The 27,590-nt window shown below is 37.2% G+C and overlaps 1 protein-coding gene across 4 annotated transcripts in view; it reads right to left on the bottom strand.

Annotated features, from left to right (window-relative positions):
- The window catches only part of HNF4G (hepatocyte nuclear factor 4 gamma), a 116,443-nt gene that overhangs the window by 60,682 nt on the left and 28,171 nt on the right, over positions 1 to 27,590 (bottom strand). For all 4 annotated transcript variants that reach the window (XM_045186175.3, XM_045186174.3, XM_045186172.3 and 1 more), the window contains exon 2: positions 19,168 to 19,308. The gene's annotated coding sequence lies outside the window, so the exon portion shown is untranslated. The remainder of the gene's footprint in view (positions 1 to 19,167; positions 19,309 to 27,590) is intronic.

The following is a 27,590-nucleotide window of genomic DNA, read 5'->3' as shown; positions in this document are numbered from 1 at the left end:
CTATATGTCAGCATTATTCTTATTTTGCCCATTAGAAAACCAAGGTACATAGAAACAAAAGTGATCCGCCAATGTCAAAGTAATTCAGTGTGGCAAAGATGGAATTAAACACCTGAATTCATATTCTGCTTTCCTTCCCTACGCCAAATTGCCTTCCTTAAAAAAAAGAAAAAGATAAAGGGAAAAAATAAGAGAGAAGGAGGCAGAAAGAATGGGACAAGTGGAGAGTTATAACAATTCCACTGCTTACTTAAGAGGGCTACTAATCCAAATGAGATCACTGAATGGAAAGCACCTTGAAAAATCTGAAACACTCTCAATGCAAGTCATTTTTATTAAAAATTCAAACAGCGTGCACTGAGGATAACATTTGATGTTATTGTAAAATTCCATGTAGTGACTGCAAATATAAAAAAACTATATAATGAATTAATTGTTTAGACAGACTACAGAAATTCACACAAAACAAGGACAATCTGACACTTTTGAAATCATGATACAAGAGTTGCTTACATATGCCTGCTTTCTGTTCATGATATACAGTTCCTACTGGCAGTAGAATAATTCAAATTTTCAATTTTTCTTGGATTTCATCACAAACTCAATCAAAAGCATGAAAGTCAGTATTTCAGTATCCTTGCACCATATGAAAAATAATGGCATGCCCTAACACCTGAACTCTTAGAGCATTTTTTATTTTGATTGTCTTCCCATTATACTGAAAGATTGCTAGGACTTTATCAGGAAGATCATCCAAACAAACTAGAACATTATTAAGGTTCCAGCAGTGCAGTAATTCACTGAACGTATGAGTGATTAAAAGCCATACAGTTGTGACAAGGACCATAAGGAGATCAGACAAAGAAGTTACATGTCTTTAAAGAAGAAATCTAAAAAAAAAAGAACTAGAATGACTTAACCCTTTGTATCTCTTACCAGCACTAAAGCTGCCTGGCATTATTTGATCAATATTTACAGCCTTGTGTGGCTAGATTCCTTAATGCAAATAATTTCCAAAGGTTAAGACAGTGGAAAATAGGATTAACACAGAATTACTATTATTAACTATTGCCTTGTCCCAATGACAGAATTCCAAAAAAATAATATTTAACATAACAAGAGGCCCTGACATTTGTAAATTTCACTTTTTGAAATTTATCATTGACTATAGTTACACTTTATTTGGTTCATTGAATTCTTTGGACTTAATATATTCCCATTTCATTTAATATTCACAAAACTATTAATTAAATGCTTCCTATTTGCCAGACATTGCACTGTTCACTGGAAACAGGGTGTAGACGGAGAGCAGATGCTCCAGAAGGAATGAACAATCTACGGTGAGAGAGAAATAGCTAAACTATTTTTTATAAAAGAATGTAATTGAAAAATGCCTATGCCATAATGTTAAATAAATTAAGTGACCTTAAAAAATACCAAAATATTAACTGTGTTCTCTTAAGCAAAGAAGAACAGTAGTTACTACAGACTTTATTTTCTTATTTACACTATATATGTCATGTGGTTTTTATAAGGGTTTTTAAAAATACTGTAATAATCAAAAGTGAAGAATTCAAGAAGGAAATTCTTTCATGGATATTTGGGTAAAATGTTGTGAGAATCACAGAAGACCCTGCATGCTGGCCAGACGAGGCCTGAGAGCACAGTGACACCTGAACTGGCTGGGGAAGGTGAGTAGGGGGTCACTGAGTGCAGAATAGTGGATGATAGCCAAGGTAGAGAGAGAATCATCTAGAAGAGAGGACGGTTTTGAAGTCAGCATTCCATTAGTTTGCGTGGTGGCGGGGAGAGGAGACAGAAGCTGGATGTTTCTGTAGGAGAGGAAACACTGACAGCGGACTGTAAAGGGCTTTGGGGAGCCAGGGCCTGACAGTTAAGGGACTCTCAGATATCTCTTCTTAGGGTGCTACCTATTCCAAATGTCTGAGAAGGAAGCCTCTTAGTAAAAGATGAAACTTCTAATGGTATAAAAATTGAGTGAAGGGATTTGAAAGTTGGAACTTACATTGAGTTGGAACTTACAGGCTCTGTTCACCTGTTTGATATAAGAATGAGAAAGAAGAGAGAACTGATGACAGGAAATTAAGGGGGCAGAGGATTAGGGTAAATTAAGAATTAATGACAAGACTGCTGCATAGTGAGAATAAGGTGCCTGAGGAATATCCATTAACATTTTGAAATACAGATCTTACATTCATGAGAAAGACTGAAGTCTTTTCACCTCTGACTTTCACCACTATGACACTCATTACATGACACTAATGAGTAAATGAGTAACCTTTTTAATTTTATAAGAATAACTTTAAAAAAGCACTTGTAGTTTCTGATAATGGCAAACCAAACCAAAATTCATGTACATTAAAACTACTCATATTTATATACTTTTCTACTGATATAAATTAGATTATTATCCCAATTATCCAATGTCTTATTTTAGGGTTATACATCCATACCCTGAAGTATGTAATTTCACAAAGCCTCCCACTATGGGTGAAATATACTTCCCCTTCTCACTCAGGGTGGGTTTGACCATAAAATTGCTTTGACTAATATAATGTTACTGGACAGGATGCAACAGAAACTTTGTTTGCTTTGCTTGGTTTTTTTTCTTGTGCACCTGTTATCTGCTACAAAAAATAGTATGCCACCCTGCCTGTTACTTCTTCAGCCTGGACCTCAAACCTGAAACCCAGTCCAAAGCCTGCAGTGTAGCCCTAGTGTTACCAAACAAAAACTGAGGCTGCCTGTCATCATAAAAAGCCAAACTTGTGAGGCAGGTGCTGATACAAAGGAAATAGGTTTATTCAAGTGCAGCACAACATGGGAAATGATAGACTCCCATCTCAAAGGCCATCTCAATCCTTCTGCTGAAGCCTGCAGTTCTTATAAGGATAGGGATGGTAGGGATTTTTTCCTTATCCAATGATCTTTCTAGCTTTTGGAGTACTTGAGGTCCTATGCCTTCATCTCTCTAGCTTTTGGCACCCTCAGACCCTATCCATTCATCTTTCTAGTTTTCCATGCCCACTCAGCCTATCCATTCATATTTACAGCTTTTGGTGTGCTGAGTGTAAGAATCCATCCCTGCTGTCATCTTGGCCAATAGGCAGAGACTCCCATGGTGCTCTGACTGTTTCACAATAACTATCTGCCCTTCAAAATCTGGACCCTTGTAGTCTTAAAAGGGTAAATGGATGAAGGTCTCATTCTTCTATAGTTATCTACTGCAGGCAAAGGATGCAGTCTTACCTATCTCCAGGTCCAGAGATCCTTACTATCAAACAAAGAAAGGGGAGGTCAGGAATGGAGGATAGCCTTTATGCGAGGGGGAAGTGTTGTCTCTGGAAGGTGACATATGCAGTGTCTCAAGGATTGCCCTGCTGAACAAGCAGAGATGGTAGACTGCTTCATATTTCAAGAGACAGTGTTGCAGATTTTCAAAGTGAACTTTGGGAACTTTTAAAATCTTTGGGAAGAACTTTGGGAGCCGCTATTCCTTTCTGAAAGAGAAATTTTAAATTTCCTTCAGGAGTGCAGGTCCAGCTTTCCCTTGCAGTATCAACGGCAGCAGGAAAATCTGAGTTCTCCTCAGGCAGCACCCATTTTATTCATGTGTAGTGGACCCAAGGCTTGATTCCACTGAGGTTTAGGGAAGAGTGTTGTCAGCAGTATGCCATAGGCACTGGCCCATTGCTCAGCTAACTGCTGTTCAGAGCCTTGAGTCTTCCAGGTCTTCAGCAAGACTCAGTTTCCTGTCTGGAAGAGGTGTAAGGGCTCTTTAGACAGGAATATGGACCTGCAATGAGCAAACTTTTGCAGAATTGTTAGTGTTTGCTTTAGATGTTGTACATGTTGCTTAATTTTTTATTCATGCCCTAAATCTAAAGAGGGTGTTCTTAAAACAGAAACTTAGAAGGGTCACCCGTAAACTATTTCAAAAGTGTTTAATTCAAGCCTGCTTTGGGGTGCTATCCTAATTCGGAGCAAGGCAATAGGAAGTGCCTGGTCCCATTTCAAATGTGTTCCTGGCATATTCACCAGGGTCTTCTTTATTTTGTGGTTCATTTTCTTAGCCTTTTCTGTAGATTGAGGTCTCCAAGATGCATGTAATTTCCACTGAATCTGTAGTGCCTGTCCTATCTTCTGGGAGATTTCTGAAGTGAACAGGGGTCCATTGTCTCTTTCAATGCTGTGAGGAAGTCCAAACCTAGGGATTATTTTTTAAGTAGAAGCTTTGCTATTTTAGTCATTTTTTCAGTTCTAGTGGGGTATGCCGCTACCAATCTAGAAAAAGTGTCCACAAAAACTGATAAGAACTTAAAGTTTCATCTGGTTTTAGGTGTTTGTGTGAAGTGAACTTGACAATCTCAAAATGGGTTTATCCCTTTATATTATGTTCCTTTTTCCGTTGGGGCATGTTTTGTCTTAGGATTGTTATTGGCGCATAACTGAAACAGGCTCAGATAATCCTCTGTGTGGTCCTTTGCAAGTGAGGCTATTTAAGTGTGGTCTAACGAGGTCCATAAAAGCAGTCCTTCCATAATGGTTCCCTTCATGTAGGTGTTTGAGGATGGGATACAGGAGCTTCAGGGAGTAAGATTATACCATGAGTATTGATCTTCCATATAGAATTAGGGCCATTATTTAAAAATACCCATTCATGGGCCCATTTCTCAGCTCGATCTCTGTAATGGGGTTTAAATTCTCCCAAGTCCAGATGGAGATTCAAGGACTCAAGAATTGGCAGCCCTCAGGTGGCTTGTCTAGGTGCTTTATCAGCAGTTCGGTTTCCCTGGCTTGTTTGGGAACCATTCTTCTGGTGTTCTGGGTAGTGCATTATGGTTACCTGGGTTGGTAGATTCACTGCCTCTGGCAATTGTAAAATTTCTTTTTTGTGTTTGATGTCTTTATTCCTTGAGATTAAAAGCTCTCTTTCTTTCCATATTTGCCTCATGGGCATGGACTACCATGAAGGCATATTGACAGTCAGTGTAGATGTTAACATTCTTTCCCTGGGATAATTCTAAGGCTCTGGTGAGGGCTATCGGTTCAGCCTTTTGTGCTGAGGTTCCTATGGCAAGAGCTTGGGCTTCTATTACCTTGTCTATGGTGACTACTGTGTACCTGGCTCATCACTGACTATTCTCCATGAAGATGCTCCCATCTATATATAATTCTTAGTTAGGTTCTGTCAGTGGCTGGTCAAATAGAACCAGTCTGCTGGAATAAACTTGGTCAATGATTTCCAAGCAATCATGCTGGAGGTTTGAGCCTCCCTGAGTCCAGGAGTAGGGTGGTAGAGTAGTGGTAGTGGTAGTCTATAAGGTAACACTTGTGTTATCTGATAAAATGGCCTCACATTTCCCCATGCACCCTGCCATCAGCTAACACCTTCCTTTTTGTTCCACTAGAGTTGGGACCTGGTGTGGTACAAATACCATAGTAGGCTGCCCCAGAGTGAATTTCTCTGCATCCTGCAAGATGTTACAGGTACCAGCTACTGACCATGGGCATGGCGGCCAGCCCTTTGTTGTGTGATCCAATTTCTTTGAGAGATAGGCTATGGGTTGAGGGGTACTTCCCAGTGTCTGGATTAGTACCCCCAGTCCAATCCCTTGCCTCACATAAATGTATAATTTGAAAGGTTTCTGTAAATTGGAAAATCCTAGTGTGGGAGCCAAAACTAGTTTTCCTTCAAAGTGTCAAATACCACCTGACAGTCTCTTGTCCATTCAAAAGTTTCAGAGTCTAGTACTTTCAAAGAATTATACGATGGTTTTGCTGTAAGGTCAAAGGTTGGAATCCAAATTTGGCAGAAACCTATAATACCTAAGAATTCACAAAGTTGCCTTTGGTTCTCTGGGATTTTTATCAATGGCTTGTTTTTGATTAGCCATTAAGATCCATGTGTTCTCTTTCAGTTAGAATTCCAGGTATACCACCTCCAGTTTGTAAATCTGGGCCTTGTGAGACAATATTTCATATATTCTTTTTTTAAAGACTTTACTTATTTATTTTTAGAGAGAGGGGAAGGGAAGGAGAAAGAGAGGGAGAGAAATATCAATGTGTGGTTGCCTCTCACACTCTCCCTACTGGGGACCTGGCCTGCAACCCAGGCTTGTGCCCTGACTGAGAATTCAACTGGTGACCCTTTGGTTCACAGGCTGGCTCTCAATCCACTGAGCTACACCAGCCAGGGTGATTATATATTCTTTTTGTGAAATGATTTAGGGCTGTGATGGTGTGATGGAGCAAACAGTCCTCATAAGAATTGCTAGTTTTCAGAAGTCATCTACATATTGTAAAAGAACTCCCGATTTCAATAGACTATCATTTAAATGTTTTGCTAATATTTCCCCAAATATGATCAGAGAGTTCTTAAATCCTGTGGCAGCACAGTCCAGCAGTATTGGTGCATGGCTTTAACTTCTGGGTCTTGCCATTCAAAAACAAATAATAGTTGAGCCTGCTTATCCATCAGGATACAGAAAAAGGCATCCATCAAGTGTAGGGCTGTAAACCATTTGCTATCCACAGGCACCATGGGCTGTAATGTATGAGGGTTAGGCACCATAGGATGTATGTTCTGGACAATGTCATTTATGGTCCTACGGTCCTGTACAAATCGATATTCATTAGAGTGAGTCTTTGTGACTGGCAAAATAGTAGTGTTATAAGGATACTGGCATGGCTTAATTAATCCTAATTTTAAGAACTATAATACTGGTTGAATTCCCTCTAAAGACTTCTTTTTTAAGGGGTATTGTTCCTTCCATGGGATCCATGCCCATTCTTTTAGATTAATTTTTACAAGTTGGATGTTAACTGCTGGGGTTCTGTTGACCCAAACGGCTTGACTGACCTGATCATAGATCTTGGGTGGGAAGAGTTCATTTCCAGATCCTTCTGGGAATGTCAGGAATGCCTTGAACTGGAGAGCATGTTCCAGCAGGACTTCTACACATAATTGCTGCTTCTCAAGAGCAAAAGTTATTTGTGCATGCAATTTACAAAGTAAATATCGGCCTACCAATGGAAATGGGGCAGTCTGGTATGTAAAGAAAATCATGCATTTAAGTTTTTGATTTCCAAGCTGGCATTCTAGAGGATGAAGGAATACCTGTTTTTGTAAATTTCCTGTTACTCCAGTAACTGTTACTGCAGCTAAACTTTTCTTGGATAGTTTTGTATTTAGCTTGCTTATCTATGAGAAAATCAATTAGTTTGTCACCCACTCTTAATTGTCCCCAGAGTTCCTGTGGGGAAATAATAATAGCTTGGGGGTGTCTAGGGAAGCCCCTGAGCCTCCTTATTCATCATCACACTTATTTTTCCTTTCTAGCATTTCTTGGCAAGGGTTTTTATCCTTTTTCATTTTTATTTTTGAGTTCTGGACAGTCCTTTCTCCAATGGCTTTCCTCTTTGCAATAGGCACATTGATTTGCACCTAATGGGTATTTTGGGTCCTTCCCTTTTCCTTTTGACTCCTGCCTCTCCTTCTGGTTTCCACACATTTTTTCCAAGCAAACCGTGGCCTGTTTTAATTTCCTTGATTCCCAGGCATGGTAGATTTTAAAAGTTAAGTATACCAACTGGGAGGGATTCATCCCCAATGTCCTATCTAAATATTGGAGCTTCCTTCTAACATCCAGGGCACTTTGCCCAATAAATGTCATGTTCACCATCCAGACATTTTCTGGTGCCTGTGGGTCAGCATCAGTGTGCTTTCAATAGGCCTTCTAGATCCTCTCGAAAAATGCAGAAGGATCTTCATTTGTTTTTTGTTGAAGGGCTTATATCATATTCAGGCTCTCTCATTTAGGTACCCCTTTCTTAAGCTCTTCCAATATGCATCATTTGTAATGTTCTAGGAAGCCTAGATCCCACTATTCAGGTTCCAGTGGGCTCTGTAAAGGGAATTGCCCCAGCTGGGCTGGGGGCCCCTTTGGGGTTCTCCTGATGGAGGTGATGAGCCTCTTTATTTGCCTCACTTATAACTAGCTGCCTTTTATATACTGAAAGCAGGATGTTAAGAAGAGCTTGTACATCTGCGCAGTTTGGATGATGAATGGCAAAAATGTAGGTAATAAGATCTGCCATTTTCTGAGAATCATCCCTATATGAGGGATTGGAATTCTTTCAATTCAGAAAATATGAAGTAGAAAATGGACTATAGGTCCCATAGTAACCAGCAGGCTGGCTGTCCTGGTTTATTCCACCTACAGGCTATTGCCTCAAAGGGAATTGTCCTGCTCTGGATAGGGATGTTCCCTGGTCAAATTGGGTGCCCTGCCATGTCTTGGAGGGGGAGATCATTTCTTTGTCATACAGAGATGGGGTTGTTGCCCCTCTGGGCCCTATTTCAGGGGTATCTAGAAGCATCCTATGCTAAAACTGCATCCCCTGGGTTCAGGGCATTAAAGAGACTCATTTCTTCATTTTCCTTTTGTTCCTGTGTCTTACCTTCAGGGAAGGATTTTGAAGCCACTTCTGTTCTCTGTATCATTAAGTGGTTCCCTTTCCTTGCCAAATCCTTGTTGTATAAAGATATAAACACCTGGACATAAGGGATTTCACTCCATTTCCCTGTCCTTTGGTAAAATAACTCCTACTGCATGATGGTGTAGTAATTAGGGAATCATTTAGGAGTCATTTTCCCCCATAGTCTAAGTAAACATAAGCCAAGTAGTGTTATAATAGAAAATCAATTACTTCTTAGACATTGGATAAAAGCTGTACTTGGACCAATCTGTTAAAATTCAGCAGTGGGCTCTTTTCAGGATTCAAAACAGAGCAACTCTGAATGGCACTGAAGTACAAACCCAAAATCATAACCATGAAAAGACCCCAGACAAAGTGGGAACAAAACTGGAATCTGCAGTTGCATTATTCTGAATGAGTGCTCTTGATCAAGTCTTAATGTCTCATCTCCTGCCAACTAATATTACATGTAGTCCTGTCCAGACACCAGTGCATGAAGGCCCAGATGGTCCTAACCAAACCTCAGTGGCACAAAGGCCCAAATGCTCTAACCAGTCCCCAGTGGCACACAGGCCCAAATGGTAGCAATACAGGACTCCTGGTGTTCATGTTGGTTTGTTTCCCCAGTCTTGGAGTCCATCTCCTTCCAAGACCCATTTCCTTTCACCACCCAGGCATCTTGAGCAGCTAACGCCTCAGCAGAAATGCAGGAAAACTCCCTGAGACTGGGAAATCCCCACAGTCCCACTCTCAGGGTTAGCCTGACACAGGCAGCTGGGACCTGAGCCCAAGCCCTCTAGGACATACCAAGGTCCACATGGTCCCATCTGGGTCACCAAAGCTGTTACCAAACAAAAACGAGATTTGGCTGCCTATTGCCACAAAAAGCCAAACTGGTGAGGCAGGTGCTGATGCAAAAGGAAACAGGTTTATTCAGGTTCCACACAACCTGGGAGAATGATGGATTCCCATCTCAAAGGCCATCTCAAGCTTCCTGCTCAAGCCTGCATTTCTTATAGGGATAGAGAGGAGAGGGATTTTTTTTTTCCTCAATCTAATTATCTTTTTATAGCTTTTGGTATATTCATGGTCCTATCCATTCATCTTCCTAGCTTTCAGCATGATTGGGCCTTATCCATTCATCTTTCTAGCTTTTAGTTTGCTTCGACCCTACCTATTCATATCTCTAGCTTTCTGCTTGCACTCAGACCCTGTCCATTCATGTATCTAGCTTTTGGTGTGCTCATTGTAAGAACCTCCCCCTGCCACCATCTTGACCAAGGGGCAGAGACTCCCCTGGCACTTTGACTGTTTTGTGGTAACATTAGTCTGGGGAAACTTTGCCTGGATCAGCCATATTATACCCCTGGAAGTGTTAAAATAATAAAGCCTTAATAAGCCACTGATCATTTTATGTTTTATTTGTTATGCAGAATTTTTTATGAAGCAATAGCTAACACAGCTTATGCTTCACCTCAGAGTAAAGAAAATAGAGGTGTTTGTTTTTCTTTAAAACTGTGGTTTTCTATAAAACTGTAATGTATTTATTAAACTACATGTGTATATATTGCTGTCATGCAGAATGTCCCCAATTTGAAGATATCAATCAACAGAAGGATATATCATGTTCATGAATTACGTGATTCCATAAATCAAGGTTTTTACTCTTTTTAAATTAATAAAGTTACAGCGTTTCTAATGAAAATCCAAGATGATTTTTAATAAATATTAATAAGTTCATTCTAAACATTTATACATATTCAAAACAGTGAGTATAGCCAAGACAACCTTGAAATAATATTTTATTTGATATTATGTATGTATGGTATACTTATAGCATTAAAAATAGAGAAATAAAAATTGAAATACTTATACAACTACAAAGATGTTAAATTTATAATAATCAAAACATAAAATGCACCAGAAGTCTAGAACATAAGCAATGAAAACATTTCTTATATAAAGACCAAAAATAGAAAGAGAATAAGAATATGAAACAAAAGACAATTAAAACTTATCTACGAGGTCCAGCTAATAGAAAGGAGAATAAGAAAATGAAAACAAAAAATGGGGAGGCCCTGGCTGGGTACCTCACTTGGTTAGAGCATGATTCCAATATACCGAGGGTGTAGGTATAATCCTCGGTCAGGGCACATACAAAAATCAACCAATAAGTGCATCAATAAGTGAAACAACAATCCATGTCTGTCTATCTGCCTGCCTCTCTCTCTCCTCCCCTGAATCCTCTCTCTCTCTCTCTCTCTCTCTCTCTCAAATCAATTTTAAAAATGGAAAAGAAGAAATCTTTAAAGAAAAATTAAAAAATATCCCAAACTAAAGCAGCATATAAATTTCAGAATTGAACAAGCCAACAGGGATCCCATGATAATGAGTGAAAAATGGCACACAGTCATATCCTTTTGAAATTTTGGGACATTGTGGGTTGTGAGATTTTTCAAAAATATGTGCAGCTCCACAAAAGAAGATTCCAGAGGGAAAAAAAAATCTGATACAGCCTAAGACTTGGGTGGGGTGGAGGGAGATGAGGATAGGGTAATATCAATTTTAGAGCAGGAAACAAAAAGAAACACAACTTCAAATTTTAAGATAAAAACAAACATGTATTGAAAAGTAAAGGCCCAGATAGAAAGCAAAGATAAATTTGAAATGATTTGAAGCAACTGAGTTAAAAAGTAAACAAAAATAAAGAGAATTCATTTGAACATGATGAACTTTTTTTGCAAGTGTGTCTGAGTTTTCCTCAGGTGGATCTATGTCCAAAACACAGCACGTGGCATGACTCACCATTAGACAATATTTGTGAAGTGCCAACACTGCCTACATGTTTCCAACTTTTAGAGTCAACATATTTTAAAAAGGAAGACTTGGTGGTGGTTATAGAGAGAATATAAATATAAACAAGCTTGACAACACAGAAGTGAAAGTTTAGCTTACCAAAAGTAAGCCAGAGGAGGAAGGGAACATTGAGGAAATGAGTAGAAATATTAATGGCTTGTCTTAGAAAGTGAAGAGTATACACTTGTTGAGAAAAAGAAATAAACTTTTAACTATACTATTTTAAGTTATAAAATTAATCAGTAGAAAAACAAAACTAAAAATATCAATGTCAAGTACTGAACAGAGAGGCAGGACAAGAAAGTGGAACAGAATCTCAACTTTCAATGTAGGAGTCAATGATAGTGTTTTAAGGTTGACAAGCATGCAATCAAGAATTACAGAGTAGCAGTCCAAAAAAAAAAATTAAAAACCAACAGTTAGGAGTTACCCCTAAGAATGTGATGAGAATAAGGAAGTGATGAGGCAGAGGTGGCATTTTTTTTATTATAACTCTCCTATAACATGGGATTGTGAACTATTTGAAAAAAATGATTTTTAAAAGATTTACCCAGGATTCATTTCCCATAAACTACTACTTGTACACAAATAAGAACAACAAACAATACAGAAAACTGCATCTTACAAAATTAAGTACCTAAAATGGAATGAGAAAAATCATTAGGTTAATAATTAATTCAAATGCTCATTTAACATTTTCAGGGGAAGGGGGTGGAAAGCGGGCATTGAATACCAGAGGGAAATAAAGAGAATATTGAACAACAGAATACCATTAGTTAAATTTAAAAAAAGGGCTATGGAACATTTAACATATTTTTAAAATAACAGTTTTTGTGAGTTTATTGTCAGACGGTATTTGTGATATTTGAGTGGAACATGTACTATTAATCTGCCTCCTTTTTGTTCTTTTCTAAAAGTGAAAGAGAAGCATTTGTTAAACACCTACCAAATGTGTTTAAATATGCTTCCATTTGTTCTGAGGATTAAAATTTGGTATAATTTCCCACCATACCAATGCTAAAGAAATGGCACTGAGAGATTTATCTGACATCAGTAAATGATGGAGCAAATTTTTTCTGGATTTAAAGCTACTTCTATTATATTATACTACTACAGTAGTGATTGTTAATCTTACCGATTATAATTTTGGTCTTATAAATTTTATATCAAAATGTTAATTTAAAAAGACACAACTATATTATGTTTACTTAATAATGGCTTTCCAGAGATGTGCTAACCCTTGGAAGCTGTGAATATATTGCTTTTAATGGCCAAAATGACTTTGCAGACAGGATGAAGTTAAGGATCTTAAACTAGGAAGATTATCCTGAATAATCTGGGTGGCCCCAGTATAATCAAAAGGATCCTTAAAATATGGAACAAGGAATCAGAAGAGCCATAAAAGAAGATATGAAGACAGAAACTGAAGTCAGAGTGATGGGATTGTTGACTTGGAAAATGGAAGATGGAAGGAGGAAGATAGTAGAAGCTGGAAACGGTAAGGGAATAAATTATCTCCCAAGTCTCCAGAGGAATGCAGCTCTGCTGACACCTTTAATTTGGCCCATTGAGACCCATTTGGGACTTCTGACCTCCAGAACTTTAAGACAATGAAACTGTTATTTCGAGCCGTACAGTTTGTGGTAATTTGTTACAGTAGAAATAGGGATCTAATGCAGAATCTGCTGCAGAATCAGAAAGACCTGAGCTTAAGTCTTGTCTCAGCTATATGATTTTTGGGCAAGATTCCTAACTTCTATGAACCACTGGTTTCTTTATCTACAAATTTGAAATTGTAAAAACATCTATTCAAGAAAGTATTATGATCATTAGTCCACAGTTACAGTTCTCTAAAGGGTAGATATTATTAACTACTAATTGTTAAAGAAAAATAAAATAGAACTTATAAGAAAGAATGGTTAAGATTGTTTTTTGTGTCCAAACCCCCATTGTTCACCAGCCAGGGTTCCTCATAACTACTGGCCACAAGTTGAAATATGAAGGAGGAAAACTGTTCCAATATTGAAACCACTTCATGATTTGAGCTCATTCACTCCACTCCTTTAATATCCAGCCTCTTTGGGGAAGAGGCAATATCCTTGGCTGGCTATAAATTTATGAGTGTAGTTGCTTTTATGGCTCTGAATGTAATAGAACCTAAGTAAATACTGATAAGTTCTCTATTCTTTTGAGATGTTCCCACCCACATAATATCATCCCATCATTGGAAATCCCCACAGTTTTGATAAGAACGAAGGCAGGAGCTCTTTTATATATAACACTTGTCAATTAGAATCAGGACAGCATTCATCATTTTAGTTGGAAAGGCTATATGTTTTTTAAAAAACGCACTTGGAGTCTCTATAATGAAATTTTACTCTTATTGTCTTTTGAGCGCCTTCCTGTAGTTTGGGAGGCTAATGTTGGCCTTCAAGTTAATTTTTTTCAAGCATCCTTTAACATGGTTTGCATTTATAGATTAAGTGGTAAACTCAATGAAAAGAAATAAGTATTTTCTGTCACTAGAGTTTCCCCACATAAATAAATTATATTTGAAAATCCTGTAGGTAATGAGGTTAACTCTTTCAAGCCACTTAGTTACCTATCATTTTCAGGAATTCTTTGTATGGATAGTGTATATACAGATATGTTTTTTCCTTTGATGCAATGTATTGATTTAAGCTATCTGTGCCCGGGATCATAACACAGCATGAATTAATAAGTATTTAAGATTCCTCACAATGAGGCAAATTCTCACTGAAAATCATGATCACCCTACAGAGTAAAAATTGTGACTAAGGAGATATGCTTTACTAATTACCTCTCCCTATTCCATGGCATATGGTTTTTCATTGATATGTTCATTCCTTCAAGACATGATATATGTCATTTAAAGATGATTCTTTATGGTCAAATATTGATATTGACCAAAAGAAGATCTCACAGCTCTTACAGTTATCTTGCTTTGATCTAAGTGAACTTTTGCTTTGGGTGTTTCTTATCTGGAATCTGAGCATGAATTTCAGACAGAAAGGTCATTATATATGCACATACAAATTAGTTCAAAGTCCAGAAATGGAGAGCTTTTCTACACTACTAGCATTCTGAAGACAAGTGCCTGTGTATGTTAACGTCATACCATCAGGGTCTGGATCACTCCAATGGATAGGAAGTATTATGGACAGATGTTTGTGCTCCTCCCCACCTCGCAAATTTATATGTCGAAAACTTACTCTTAATGTGATAGTATTTAGAGGTAAGGCCTTTGGAAGGTAATAAAATCCTGAAGGTGGAGATCTCATGAATGGGATTAGTGCCCTTATAAGAGGCCAGAGGATATAGAAGAGGCCAGTTGTCTGCAACCCAGAAAAGGGCTCTTACCAGAACCCCACCATACTAATGCCATGGTTCTGGACTTCCAGCTTCCAGAACTGTGAGAAATAATTGTTCTTTAAGTTACCCAGTCTATGGTAACTTGTTAGAACAGCCTGAACTAAGACAAAGGCATGAATAAACATGTATATGATTAAATACATAAAAGAACAAACATTTCTTGAATGAACATATATGCGAATTAGTTACTTGATTTTACACAAGAACATGGCTCAGTTTACTACTCTCTGCTGATATAACACCAAAGTACACAGTTCATTTATAGACATCATTATACAAGCAACATTATGAAGTCAAGGCTAGAATAAATATTTCATATAAGAAGTCAACTGTCTTTGTGCTCCTTTTGATTTCCTGATCATATTTTATATTTTTTATTTGTTTAGCATAGACAAATCAGGATATTTTTCTATATCATGAGATAAATTCAGGCACAAGTTTTAAAATTCTGCACATAAACTAGGCTTCATATTCTTGATAGGCCACAGTGATCTCTCCTTCCTAAGAATGTGTGACACTTTGTGAATAAAATACTGACAAGGGACACAGCCATATACTGCTACAAGACATGTTTGTTACTGTCATTTAGCCTGCATTTTATTCAATTTTATTGGTATTATTTACTTACCTACTACAAAACTCCTTCCTGTTAAGGAATATGAATTAAGTCCCTTTATATAATCCCACCCTGCCTCAAAGGGTGTGAAAAATAGGTAGGTAGATAGGTAAATGGATGAACAGATAGAGAAACAGATAGGCATTTGTTGACTGAATGTAAATGAATGTAGTCATTATAAGAAAATAAAAATGGAGTGGAAAAATAAAATATGTAATATTTTATGTTTTGTATTTTGAATACCATTACAATAGCTTGTTCACTATTTTTACAGACTAAGATAAAAACCACTACTTTCCCTTAAAATATATACTTTAAGATATTCAGCACTGTTCATTAATATATTCATTTAAGTAGTAGTTATAAATATCAAAAAATCATTAGAAAAATAAAATAGGTCAAAAAGGAATATCATTATTTTCCTTAACTTTCACTTTTGATTTAAAAAATACACATGAGATGAAAATTGTGTTCTTAACTTTAACCCATTTATGATGCTAAATGTCCCTGAATTCTGCCCTGAATGCCAGCCTGTAAGTGGAGGTTATTGCTTCTTCCCATGAGGGTATATATTCAATTAAATGTATCCCATGTACCAGACATTAGAAAACAAAGTAATGAGGAAGACACAATCCCTGCCTTCAAAGAGCTTACAAGATAGTAGGTGTGTGTGTGGCTGTGTGTGTATGCGTGTGTGATATTTTTTGAATTGTCAAAGTTAGAACAGGTTTTTTGCTTTTCAGTAGAAATCATGGCTATTCCATCCCTGCTTCCACTGGGAAAAGGAAGCCTTTGCAAATCAGTCTGTCTCTTTGTTCTCAAGGTTTCCCTCATTTGACAACTGTTTCTCTTCAATAAGTAGATAATGGTCAGCTCATTAAAGATAAACAAATTGTGGTCTTCTTACTCCTGATTATTCTCTTCCTTCCTCAACTCCTTAGGCAGGTTTTACATTTTCCTCCCATTCTTAGTCCAAGACTTTGTCTTTAACCTTATCTTGTTTACCTGTATATACATTAATTCAGGGACATACATAAAAGCTGCTACTATTATTTTATATTTCGAATACTAACTACCTCCCAGTGTGCAGGCTAGTCTTAAAGAATAACAGCTCCTTATAGGTTTTCCTTAAAATTAGTACCATTGTCTAATTTTTTCTCTGCTGCAAATGGCCATGATTTCATTCCTAGCAATATATACATATACATGCATGTATACACACATTTGTATGTATATATACATTTGTATGTATACATGTGTGTATGTATTTTTAAAGAATAACTTGTCTTTCATTTTATATACTGCATTTATCATGATCCCATTTTGAAAACTCCTCAGGAAGGAGAACCTAATTTCTGTAGCAGCAATAGCAAGTTTTTATTTTCATAGAAATTTCACCTAACTCTGCCTTCCTATGGTCACTCCTCTATCACTTAATCAGTCATCCTGTCCTGAGGCTCCTAAATCCAGCTTGTTGATGACGCCAGGCCCCCCTTAAAGCTGCTTAGGGCCCAGTACCTCAGGCTCACCTCTTTATCTCACACCTCACTTAAACACCAAATGAATTTCAACTATAGCTGTTCTTTCCAACAACTCTTCCCAGTAAATCAGATTTAGGTCCTGCTGTCTCACCTGCCGAAAGGACTCTCTCCTATCCTTCAGCAATGTTCGTCTGAGAAAATATCCCTTTGCTGAGCAAGAACTGAGCAGCCATCAACCTCACCACCACCACCCCATGAACCCAGATTTTCCACGTGCTTTTCAGAGTTGTTCTCTGCAGCACAAAGCAGAAGATCCACCTATTAGATTCAGTGCAACATGTCAGGCTCCATGAAAGTTCCACCTCTCTCAGATATTGCCTCTCTCCTCCAGTTAGTCACATAACGGCTTCAGAGTCACAGAGACCCAGGTTTTAATTCTGACACTGCTACTTGTTGTCTCATTCTGAACAACTTCCATTTCTTCATTTAAATAATGGTCCTAGAAAGATTTACCTTATAGGCATAGGGACAGGCCAAAAGTGTATCCTTATGGTAGGCACTAATCTCTCTTCTGTCTTAAGGCCAAGACAGTTTTTTGAAGGAGATTATATTAAATGAGTCTTCATACAGAAATCATGCAATCATTGCAACTGCTAATATTTTAAAAGTTGCAAAAGTAACTTCTAGAAGAAATTGTATTAACAGTACATTATGGTTATTTTTAAAAATCTTTTTAACACCCTATTGGAAAATATAGAGGAAATTACCACTTCTATATGTTTTTGCAATTATTTCACTAATTTAGTGACATTGTGGATGTTTCTACAAAATCAAATATAGAACTGAAATAATTTGTCAGGGTAAATGTTAGTAGAACATTTTCTTTAATTACTTGCACACTTCATTTTGCTATACTTTAACTTGAATTATCTAGAAAATTATAGTTCTCCATGTTCATGTATAACAGGAAACACCAGGTTATAGCAATTGATTTAATTGTTCTCTGGAGCATAAATTACCTGAACATTACTCATCACAATGATTGTCGTTGTTGAAAATGTGTGTAACCAAAAATACCAACATTATATGAAATATTTTTAAAATATTAATCACTTCCTATCCATTTAGAAGCAATGTGATTACCTAATAATAGATGAAATATCTCTAAATAGAGACAGATGGAAGAGCTTTATGAAATATAACACTTAGGCTTAAAAAGTTCATAAATTTTATGTTCTCAAAAACTACATTTTGGGTTCTCAAAGAGTATGCTAATCTGATGATCATTTTTTAGATACTGAATCTTCCAAAAACTTCTAGTTACTATTTTATAGCTTTGAGGGTTGATCTACCTAATTTGAAAGACAGGTTATTTGTTTGGTTTTGATGGGAAAAAAATGCATTTCAGGAACATTTTATTTGCCCAAAGACAATGGGTGTGAGAGCAATGGGGAGGGAGGAAGTCAAGACCTACATCTCATTTTTCATATCTAATTGACATTGTTATGTTATTCCCTCCAAAATGCTTGCATTTATAATAAATTGTGTATATTAGGAGTTTTCTAGATAATATGATTCTTCATAGCACCATTTTCTTATACAATCCTTTTCATTCAGTCAAAAAAAAAGGTGTTCAATGATGCCATAGACCAGGTACTCTCCTAAGCACTGGGGATAAATAAGTTAATAAAGAAGACAAAGCCCCTGCCTTTATGGACCTCATTCTTGTGAGCACAAGAGACACTGTCAAAATATATATTGAAATGTCAGGGACTGCTAAGTACAAGGAACAGAAATGAAAGATGAGATAATAGCATGATTAGGACTTTTTGTGTGTATGAAAGACAGGGAGGGAAAGAAAGGGAGAGAGAGAAAGAGGGGGGTATTGATTTGTTGTTCTACTTACTCATGCATTAATGGGTTGATTCTTGTATGTGCCCTGATTGGGGACTGAACCCACAACTTTGGTGTGTGGGGCAGATGCTCTAACCAATTGAGCACCCTGCCCGGGCTAGGGCTATTTTTGATAAGTTGATTAGAGAAGGCCTCTCTAAGAATTCACCATTTATGAAGAGAGCTAAGCAAATAACTGGGGAGAAAATGGCTTCTGTGGAAAGCACAACACCAAAGCAGCAGGTAGGCTGATGAGATTGGATAACAAGAGGGTGCACAGGTAGACTTCTTAGGCTGTACTAGAAAATGTACTAAACATTTTATACTTCCTCATCCCCAGTACCATCCTATGGTGATATATATTATTTTCCTCATTTTGCAAAATAAAACATAAAACATTGAGATAAGAAATATGAAATTACTTACCCAGGATTGGGGCAGATCAAGGACCCAGTTCCATGAGGCCCAAATCAATGTTAGCTCCTGAGCTATTCTGCTTCCATCAAGGAATACAGCCACAACTTACTGTCCTGGAATAAGGTGTCTGGTTGTAGATATCAGAACAGCCTAATAAAGGAAATAGAGAGCTCAAGTTGAAGTGGCCTGGCATTGTTGCTACCCTGATGGGTGATGATGAACAATCATTTACTACCTTAAAATTTAACTTATATAATCTTCATTTCCTCATTAATGTATTCTAAACATATCTGTTGAAGAAGGCTAATAAGATTAGGCACTGTGGTAAAATTTCTTTAAATTATTTTTTTATTTATTGTTGTTTAATTACAGTTTTCCCACCTTTTCCCCTATTCCCTGCTTGCCCCTTCCCCTTCTTTCCCGTTATGCACCTCCCCCTCCCACTCTGGTAACTGTCAGTTTGTACTTTATTTCCAAGTCTCTGGTTCTATTTTGCTCATTTGTATATTTTGTCGATTAGGTAATCCCCTTGTAGGTAAGATCATATGGTATTTGTCTTTCACTGCCTGGCTTATTTCACTTAGCATAATGCTCTCCAGTTCCATCCGTGCTGTGACTAAGGGTAGGAGCTCCTTCTTTCTTTCTGCTGCATAGTATTCCATTGTGTAAACATATCACAGTTTTTTCATTGACTCATTTACTGATGGGTAGTTAGGCTCTTTGCAGCACTTTGCCATTGTAAATAGTGCTGCTATGAATATTGTGGTACATAGGTTATTTTGAATTGGTGGATTCTTAGGATGTAATCCTAGCAGTGGGATCACTGGATCAAAACGCAGTTCCATTTTTAGTTTTCTGAGGAAATTCCATACTGTTTTCCACTGTGGCTGCAACAGTCTGCATTCCCACTAACAGTATACTAGGGTCCCTTTTCTACACAAACTTACCAGCACTTGTTTGTTGATTTGTTAATGATGGCCATTCTGACCAGTGTGAGGTGCTATCTAATTGTGGTTTTAATTTGCATCTCTCTGATGGCTAGTGATGCTGAGCACTTTTTCATGTGTCTATGGACCTTCTGTATGTCCTCCTTGGAGAAGTGTCTGTTCAGATATTTTACCCATTTTTTAATTGGACTGCAATTATTTCTGGTGTGGAGTCATGTGAGTTCTTTATATATTTTAGAGATCAAACCCATGTCCAAGTTATCATTGGCAAATATGTTTTCCCATACAGTTGGTTCCCTTTTCATTTTGTTGATGTTTTCTTTGGCCATGCAGAAACTGTTTATTTTGATGTAGTCCCATTTGTTTATTCTTTCCTTTATATCCCTTGCCCCTAGGGGATTTATTGGTGAAAATATTGCTGCGTGGGATATCTGAAATTTTTCTGCCTATGCTCTCCTCTAGGACTTTTATGGTGTCATGACTTATATTTAAGTGTTTCATCCATCTTGAGTTTATTTTGGTGTATGGTGTAAGTTGGTGGTCGAGTTTCATTTTTTTGCATGAACTTGTGCTGATCTCGCAACCGCATTTGTTAAAGAGGCTATTTTTACTGTATGTTATGCTTCTGCCTCCTTTGTTGAACATTGATTGTAGAGACCTGGGTTTATTTCTGGGCTCTCCATTATGTTCCATTGATCTATGTGTCTGTTCTTATACCAGTTACAGACTGTTTTGATTACAGTGGCCTTTTAATATTGTTTGATATCAGGTATTGTGATCCCTCCTACTTTGTTCCTCTTTCTCAAAATCACTGAGGCTATTCAGAGTCATTTATGGTTCCATATACATTTTTGAAATATTTGTTCTATATATGTGAAATAAGTCATTGCTATTTTGATAGGAAATGTGTTGAGTCTATAGATTGCTTTGAGTCATATGAACATTTTAATGATGTTAATTCTTCCAATCCATGAACACAGTACATGCTTCCATTTGTTTGTGTCTTTCTTAATTTCTTTCTTCAGTGTTGTGTAGTTTTCTGAGCATAAGCTTTTTATCTCCTTGGTTAAGTTTATTGCTAAGTGTTTTTTTCTTTTTCTTTTTTTTTTTGTTGCTATAGCAAATGGGATTTTTCCCCTAATTTCTGTTTCTGATATTTCATTTTTGGTATACAAAATGGCTTTGATTTCTGAATGTTGACTTTGTATCCCATTGTTTTTCCAAATTCATTTATTAGGTTGAGTAATTTTTTGGTGGAGTCTGTAGGGTTTTTTAAGTCCACTATCATGTCATTTGCAAACAGTGACAGCTTGACTTTCTCCTTTCCAATTTGGATGTCTTTTATTTCTTGTTCTTATCTAATCGCTATGGCTACAACTTCCAATACTGTGTTGAATAGAAGTGGTGAAAGTGAACAGCCTTGTCTTGTGCCTGATTTTAGGGGGAAAACTTTTAGTTTTCGCCCGTTGAGTATGATGTTGGCTGTAGGTTTGTCATATATGGCCTTTATTATGTTGATATATGCATCTTCAATGACCACTTTGCTGAGTGTTTTTGTCATAAATGGGTGCTGTACCTTATCAAATGCTTTTTCTGCATCTATTGTTATGATCATGTGGTTTTTGTCAATGAATGATAATCAAGTGTGCCTTCAAGAATTCCTCAATCAAGTAGAAAGCAAACCTATGGGCATATCCTTCAGGATAATATAAAGTCCAATAAATATGTTGAAAAACTGCTATGGAAACAGAAAGCCAGGAATAATGATACCTGGCCAGTTTTCTGTAAAATTAGGAAGAGAAGCTGCATGATCACACTGGGACTTCCTTGCCTCCAAGATTATTTTATTTCAACTGTCAGTCATTGAGTAACATTCAATGCAGCCTGTGCAAAAGCAATATTAATATTTTTGGCAGACATAAGCTATACTGGATTCCTCTTCCTCTCCTTCCTGTAACAAGCCCTGTAATTCTAAATTATTTTTCTAATAATACATCATATGCTCAGAAACCTTCACAGGTCATGAATTTCCTTATTAATAACAATAATAATGGATGGAAAGAATTTAACCTAAGTATACAATATAAGCATTGGCTATTACTCAAAAATGAAACATGCATAAAGAAACTTTTAGCATATTCCATTTTACTTTAACATTTTTGAAATAAACTCAGGTTTTCATAGTATAGTTTTAGAGTAAATGAATTTGAAGTACTCAATCTCATATAACTGATGACATTTATCTTCAGTAATACCTATTATAAATAGTCTGCATTCACATAATTAGCTTTTGAGGGTTTGCATAAGCCCAATAATAGAAAAGGAGCTTGACTTCTGATAAGTTATGTGCTGAGGCTCACTTACAAACTAGAAAAGAGACAAAGTTGTAGCAGCAAGTCATTGAACTAGAGGGTAAACTGAGCTGAACTCAGAAACTCCATCTTGAGGAAGATTTGACTTTCTAAAGTATGACATCCTTCTTAAGAAACTAAAATCTTATTTCTTTACTACAGTGCTGGCAAAACAAAGAGAGCATACAGAATTTTAAGAAATGGATAATTTAAAATGTTTAAATAAATTAGTCAATAAAATGTTGAATTCAGGTAAGATTATGACACTCTTTTGAGTTAATAAAGCTAATTTTAATAACCATAATCTGCATGTCTTTTTCCATATAAACAACTGTAAACCTACTTTTGCCTGCCCCTATATACACATATATATGTGTTTACATATCTATATTATACATTCATGTATATAAATATCTACTATATATAGGTTATTCTCTATTTGGAGATTTTTCATACTTTTTATCTTATTTTGACACTATATTATGCCCTGTATATTATCCTGTATCATTATTGGGAAACATTCTTTTAACAGCTCAAATACAAACTGTAATGATTGAATACATCATTAATTATGCTAAAAGAGAAAAATAATCCCAGAAGTGGAATCATTAGGTCAGATAGTATAAATTTCCTTATAGATTTTTAAAATTATATTTTATTGACTATGCTATTACCATTGTCCTGATATTTCCCTATTTGCCCCCCTCCACCAAGCACACCCTACCCCCTCAGGCAATCCCCCCCACCATTACTATGTCCATGGGTCACGTGTGTAAATTCTTTGGCTATTCCATTTCCTACACTGTACTTTACATCTCTATGGCTATTTTGTAACTACCTATTTGTACTTCTTAAGCCCCTCACCTCTTCATCCACTCTCCACCTCTCCTCTTTCATCTGGCAACCTTCAGGTAACTTCTTTTCTTTTGCTTTTATAATCAACAGAAGAAAAAAGCAAATAAAATATAACCAGAGACAACGAAGTTAAGAACAATCTAACAATAGCCAGGGGAGAGTGGGGAGGGGACAGTGAGGAGAGGGGATTACAGAAACTACTATAAAGGACACATGGGCAAAATCAAGGGGGAGGGTGGAGGCGGAGGAGTGAGGTGGGTTCAGCTGGGGTGGGGTGGGGGGATGGGGAGAAAAGGCATACAACTGTAATTGAGTAACAATAAAATTTAAAAATTTTTTAATTAGTAAGGTAAAAAAATAATAATAAAAAAGACTCTTTAAACTTTGGCCTTTTAATAATAATGTGTCTTACAGTTGGCCTCTTTGCATCCATCATAATTGGGACTATCTGCACATCCTGGACTTGCATGTCTATTTCCTTCACCAAATCAGGGAAGCTTTCTATCACTATTTTTTCAGATAGATTTCCAATTTCTTGCTCTTTCTCTTCTGCTTCTGGCACCCCATGAGGTGAATGTTAGACTTCTTAAAGTTGTCCCACAGGCTGTTTATATTATCCTCATATTTTTGGAATCTTTTTCTTCTTATTGTTCTGCATGGTTGTTTTTTTTGTTTGTTTCCTTATATTCCAAATCATTGATTTGATTCTTGGCTTCATCCATTCTACTGTTTCCCTGTAAATTGTTCTTTATTTCAATTAGTGTATCCTTTGTTTCTGACTGGGTCTTTTTTATGCTGCTGAGATCTTCCTTAAGTCCCTTGAGCATCCTTATAAACAGAGTTTTGAACTCTGCATATGTTAAATCAGGGATGTCAAACTCATTTTCACTGGGGGCCACATCCACTTCATAGTTGCCTTCAAAGGGCCAAATGAATTTTAGGACTGTGTAAATGTAACTACTCCTTAACAGTTAAGTGAACATTTGGCTCTGCCACCCAGTAGAAACAAGGTACCAGGCCAGATAAAACAAGGTGGAGGGATGGATTCAGACCACAGGCCCTGTGTTTACCACCTGTGTGATAGATTGTCCATTATTCTGTTTAGTTCTTTTTCTGGAATTTTGATCTGTTTCTTCATTTGGGCCATATTTCTTTGTCTCCTTATTTTGACAGCTTCCCTGTGTTTGTTTCTATGCATTATGTAGAGCTGCTTTGACTCCATGTCTTGGTAGTGTGGCCTAATGTAGTAGGTGTCCTACAGGGTCCAGTAGCACAGCCTCCCTTATCACCCAAGTTGGGTACTTGAGGTGCACCCTTTGTGTAGGCTGAATACACCCTCCTCTCACAGTTGACTCTTGGTGGCCGTTAACAGACCAATGGGAAGGATTTACCCAGGCCAGTCAGCTGCACGGACTGGCTGTGACCACTGACCACCAACCTATGCCCTTCATGGAGGATCAGCTATGCAGGGGCAGGGTGGTGGTACTCCAACGTGGTTTATAGCTGTAACCGAGTATATCAGCCCTGGGGTTTCCTGGGTGGTTCAGGCCAAGGTCAGCCCCCACCCTGTGTTTTGCCCAGGGCCACCCTGTCTGAGCTATAAAGCAATCTGAGATGGCTGCTACTTGTGCTGGTCATGGAGATTCCCAGGTGAAGCCAAGCTGTGACTAATCTGGCTGGTGCTAGGGCTCACTGAAGCCAGCTGTTGCTTGTTTGATAGGATTTAGGAGCCCAGATCAGCCATTTTTATTGAAATGAAGCTTGGGTGGGCCCACAAGTTGGGTGAGTAGAGCCTCTGGGGATCTCCAAGGTGAGTCACACAGTTTTAGCCAGGTTGATAGAATCTCAAATACGGCACCAGCCTACTGGCTCTGTGTGGGGAGGGCTCAGCAAAGGGACACTGGCCTCTGCTCACCTGATGCCAGATACTTCAGTCTCTCCCTATGTACCACTGGTGCCCTTCAAGCTGCCACCCCAGTGCTGAAGCTCAGTAGGAGTGAGTCTGAGTAAGTGAGTCCATGTGTGGGTTCCCCAAGAGGAACTGCTTAGGACTCTAGTAGTCTCCTCCACTGACTCCATCTCTGCTGGTTTTTACAGCCAGAAGTTTTGGGGACTTTTTCCTGTCACTGGAACCCTGGGTTGGGGGGCCTGGTGTGGGTCTGGGACTCCTTGCTCCTGAGATATCCCTCCCAAATTTTCATCAACATGGATGTGGGGCTGGTCTGATCCATATCCATGCCCCTTCTACCAGTCTGGTGGATGTGGTTTCTTCAATTCAGTAGTTGTCAGATTTCCATTCAACTCAATTTCTGACATTACTGAGTGATGATTGTTCTATATTTTAGTTGTAATTGTGGTGTGGTTATGAGAAGAGGCAAGCCATGTCTACCCATGTCGCCATCTTGATGCACATTGTTTTTTGCACTCTCCATAAAAGTGGTTATTTTGCATTATTCTCCAGTAAAGAACACAGGCTTTGGAACAGGAGTGCCTGGAGTGGAATCATGACTCAAACACTAATTGCAGACTTTAGTCCTTGAATGTTTCAAAACTCATATACTCATTTGGAAAGTCTTGACAATAAATGTATCCTTCTTTTGAGTATTTTTAGGATGTTGGACACATGTTCAGAATGCAATGATTATTACTGTAAATATTACTGCTACAACAAATAATGGTATAATGACAACACTAAGTATCATTTTTGTTCTTTAATATTATTATATCATTTATTGTAAAATAATTCTAAGTTTATTTGATTACCAGTTTGGCAGAGACAATTAGTAGTCCCACAGCAAGATTTGTATCTGGGCACTTTGGAATTAGAGACCACATTTCCCAGACAGCCCACATCTGGATATAGCCACATGGCTAAGTTTTCACTAATGGAATGTAATTAAAAGTGAGGCTCGCTACTTATGTGTGTAGGCTTTAGGACATAGTGCATGAAATCCTCTCCTCTCTCCTTCCTGCTGTCTGGAATGCAAATGTGCCTGGGATTTAGCATCCAGGAGGCAAGGCAGAAGAATGCTCTAGGGCAAGCATCAAAAACTATGGAGTTGCCTGCTTTTGTAAATAAAGTTTTATTGGACATATCTGTACCTATTTGTTCATGTGTTGTATATGGCTACTTTCACCCAACAACTGCAGAGCTGAGTTATTGAAACAGACAACCATAGAGCCCCTAAATGCTACAATATTTACTATCTGGCCCTTTACAAGAGAACATTCCCAACGCTGCCCTAGGAGATAGCAAAGCAGTAAGATAGAAATTTTCCTCAGTCCCCAAGTGACCATGTGAAATATAAATAACATTCAACCCACACCAGAGACATCTATCTTATCTAAGCAATTCTTTGGGGCCATTTAGTTCTAGCAACATACTTTTCATCCTAACTAATAAACCAGAAAGCTGAGAGTTTATAAACTTATGGTGTTTAAGTTTGTCATTTTTATTGAAGTTTGAGAATTTTTAAAATAATTTATGGAGTTCTTTTTATGTTAGGAATTTAAACTTAAGTCTGTGGTAATTATGAAAAAATAATGTCCATAGGTGTTATTTGATTTTTGTTATGTTTTTCTATAGTCTTTACTACAATATTTATTTTCTACAAATCTATCATTACTTTCTCTTATAGTTTCTTATATTGTTTTATATTTATGAAGTTTTCCTTATCTTCAGGTTAGATAAATATTTGTTCTTTTTTGTGTTTTTTATTGTTTGTATTTCACTCATAATTCTTCATTCCCAATGGCATCCAGCCAACAGTACTTTTTGAATAGTTTATCCATAGATGTATTATATGATACTAACATATTATAACCATACATTCAATTTATGTCATATAATCAAGTACTTATAAATTTATAAATATTCATATTTTTCAGAGCTTTTATATTGTTCCATTGCTATAGTCTTCTTTTCTTAAGTCAGTTTTATAGTGTTTTAATTATTATAATTGTAGGAATTCAAATGCATTCAGTGTGGAAGTCATCCTTACTCATTTATGTTTACAGTTTCTAACTTTGGGGGGGGGATTTAAGAGGGGGATGCTTTCTAAAAATTTATTTTGTCAAGTGGTATATATAAAATAAATTATACTTTATTTAATTTATCACAACCACAGAGAAAGATTAATGGATGTTCACAACACAGGTGAAAAATATCACACTACATAACTTATACCACATGCTGTCATGAAAAGCAAACTTGCAAAATTCTAATTTCATAGAATTCTTCATTAGATTGAGGCTAAGATAAATAATTTTGTCTACTAAT

Source organism: Desmodus rotundus, chromosome 8 (genome assembly GCF_022682495.2).
Source record: "Desmodus rotundus isolate HL8 chromosome 8, HLdesRot8A.1, whole genome shotgun sequence".
NCBI classification, from domain to species: domain Eukaryota; kingdom Metazoa; phylum Chordata; class Mammalia; order Chiroptera; family Phyllostomidae; genus Desmodus; species Desmodus rotundus.
The sequence above is the reverse complement of the archived record's forward strand: the minus strand, read 5'-3'. Positions and strand labels throughout refer to the sequence as shown.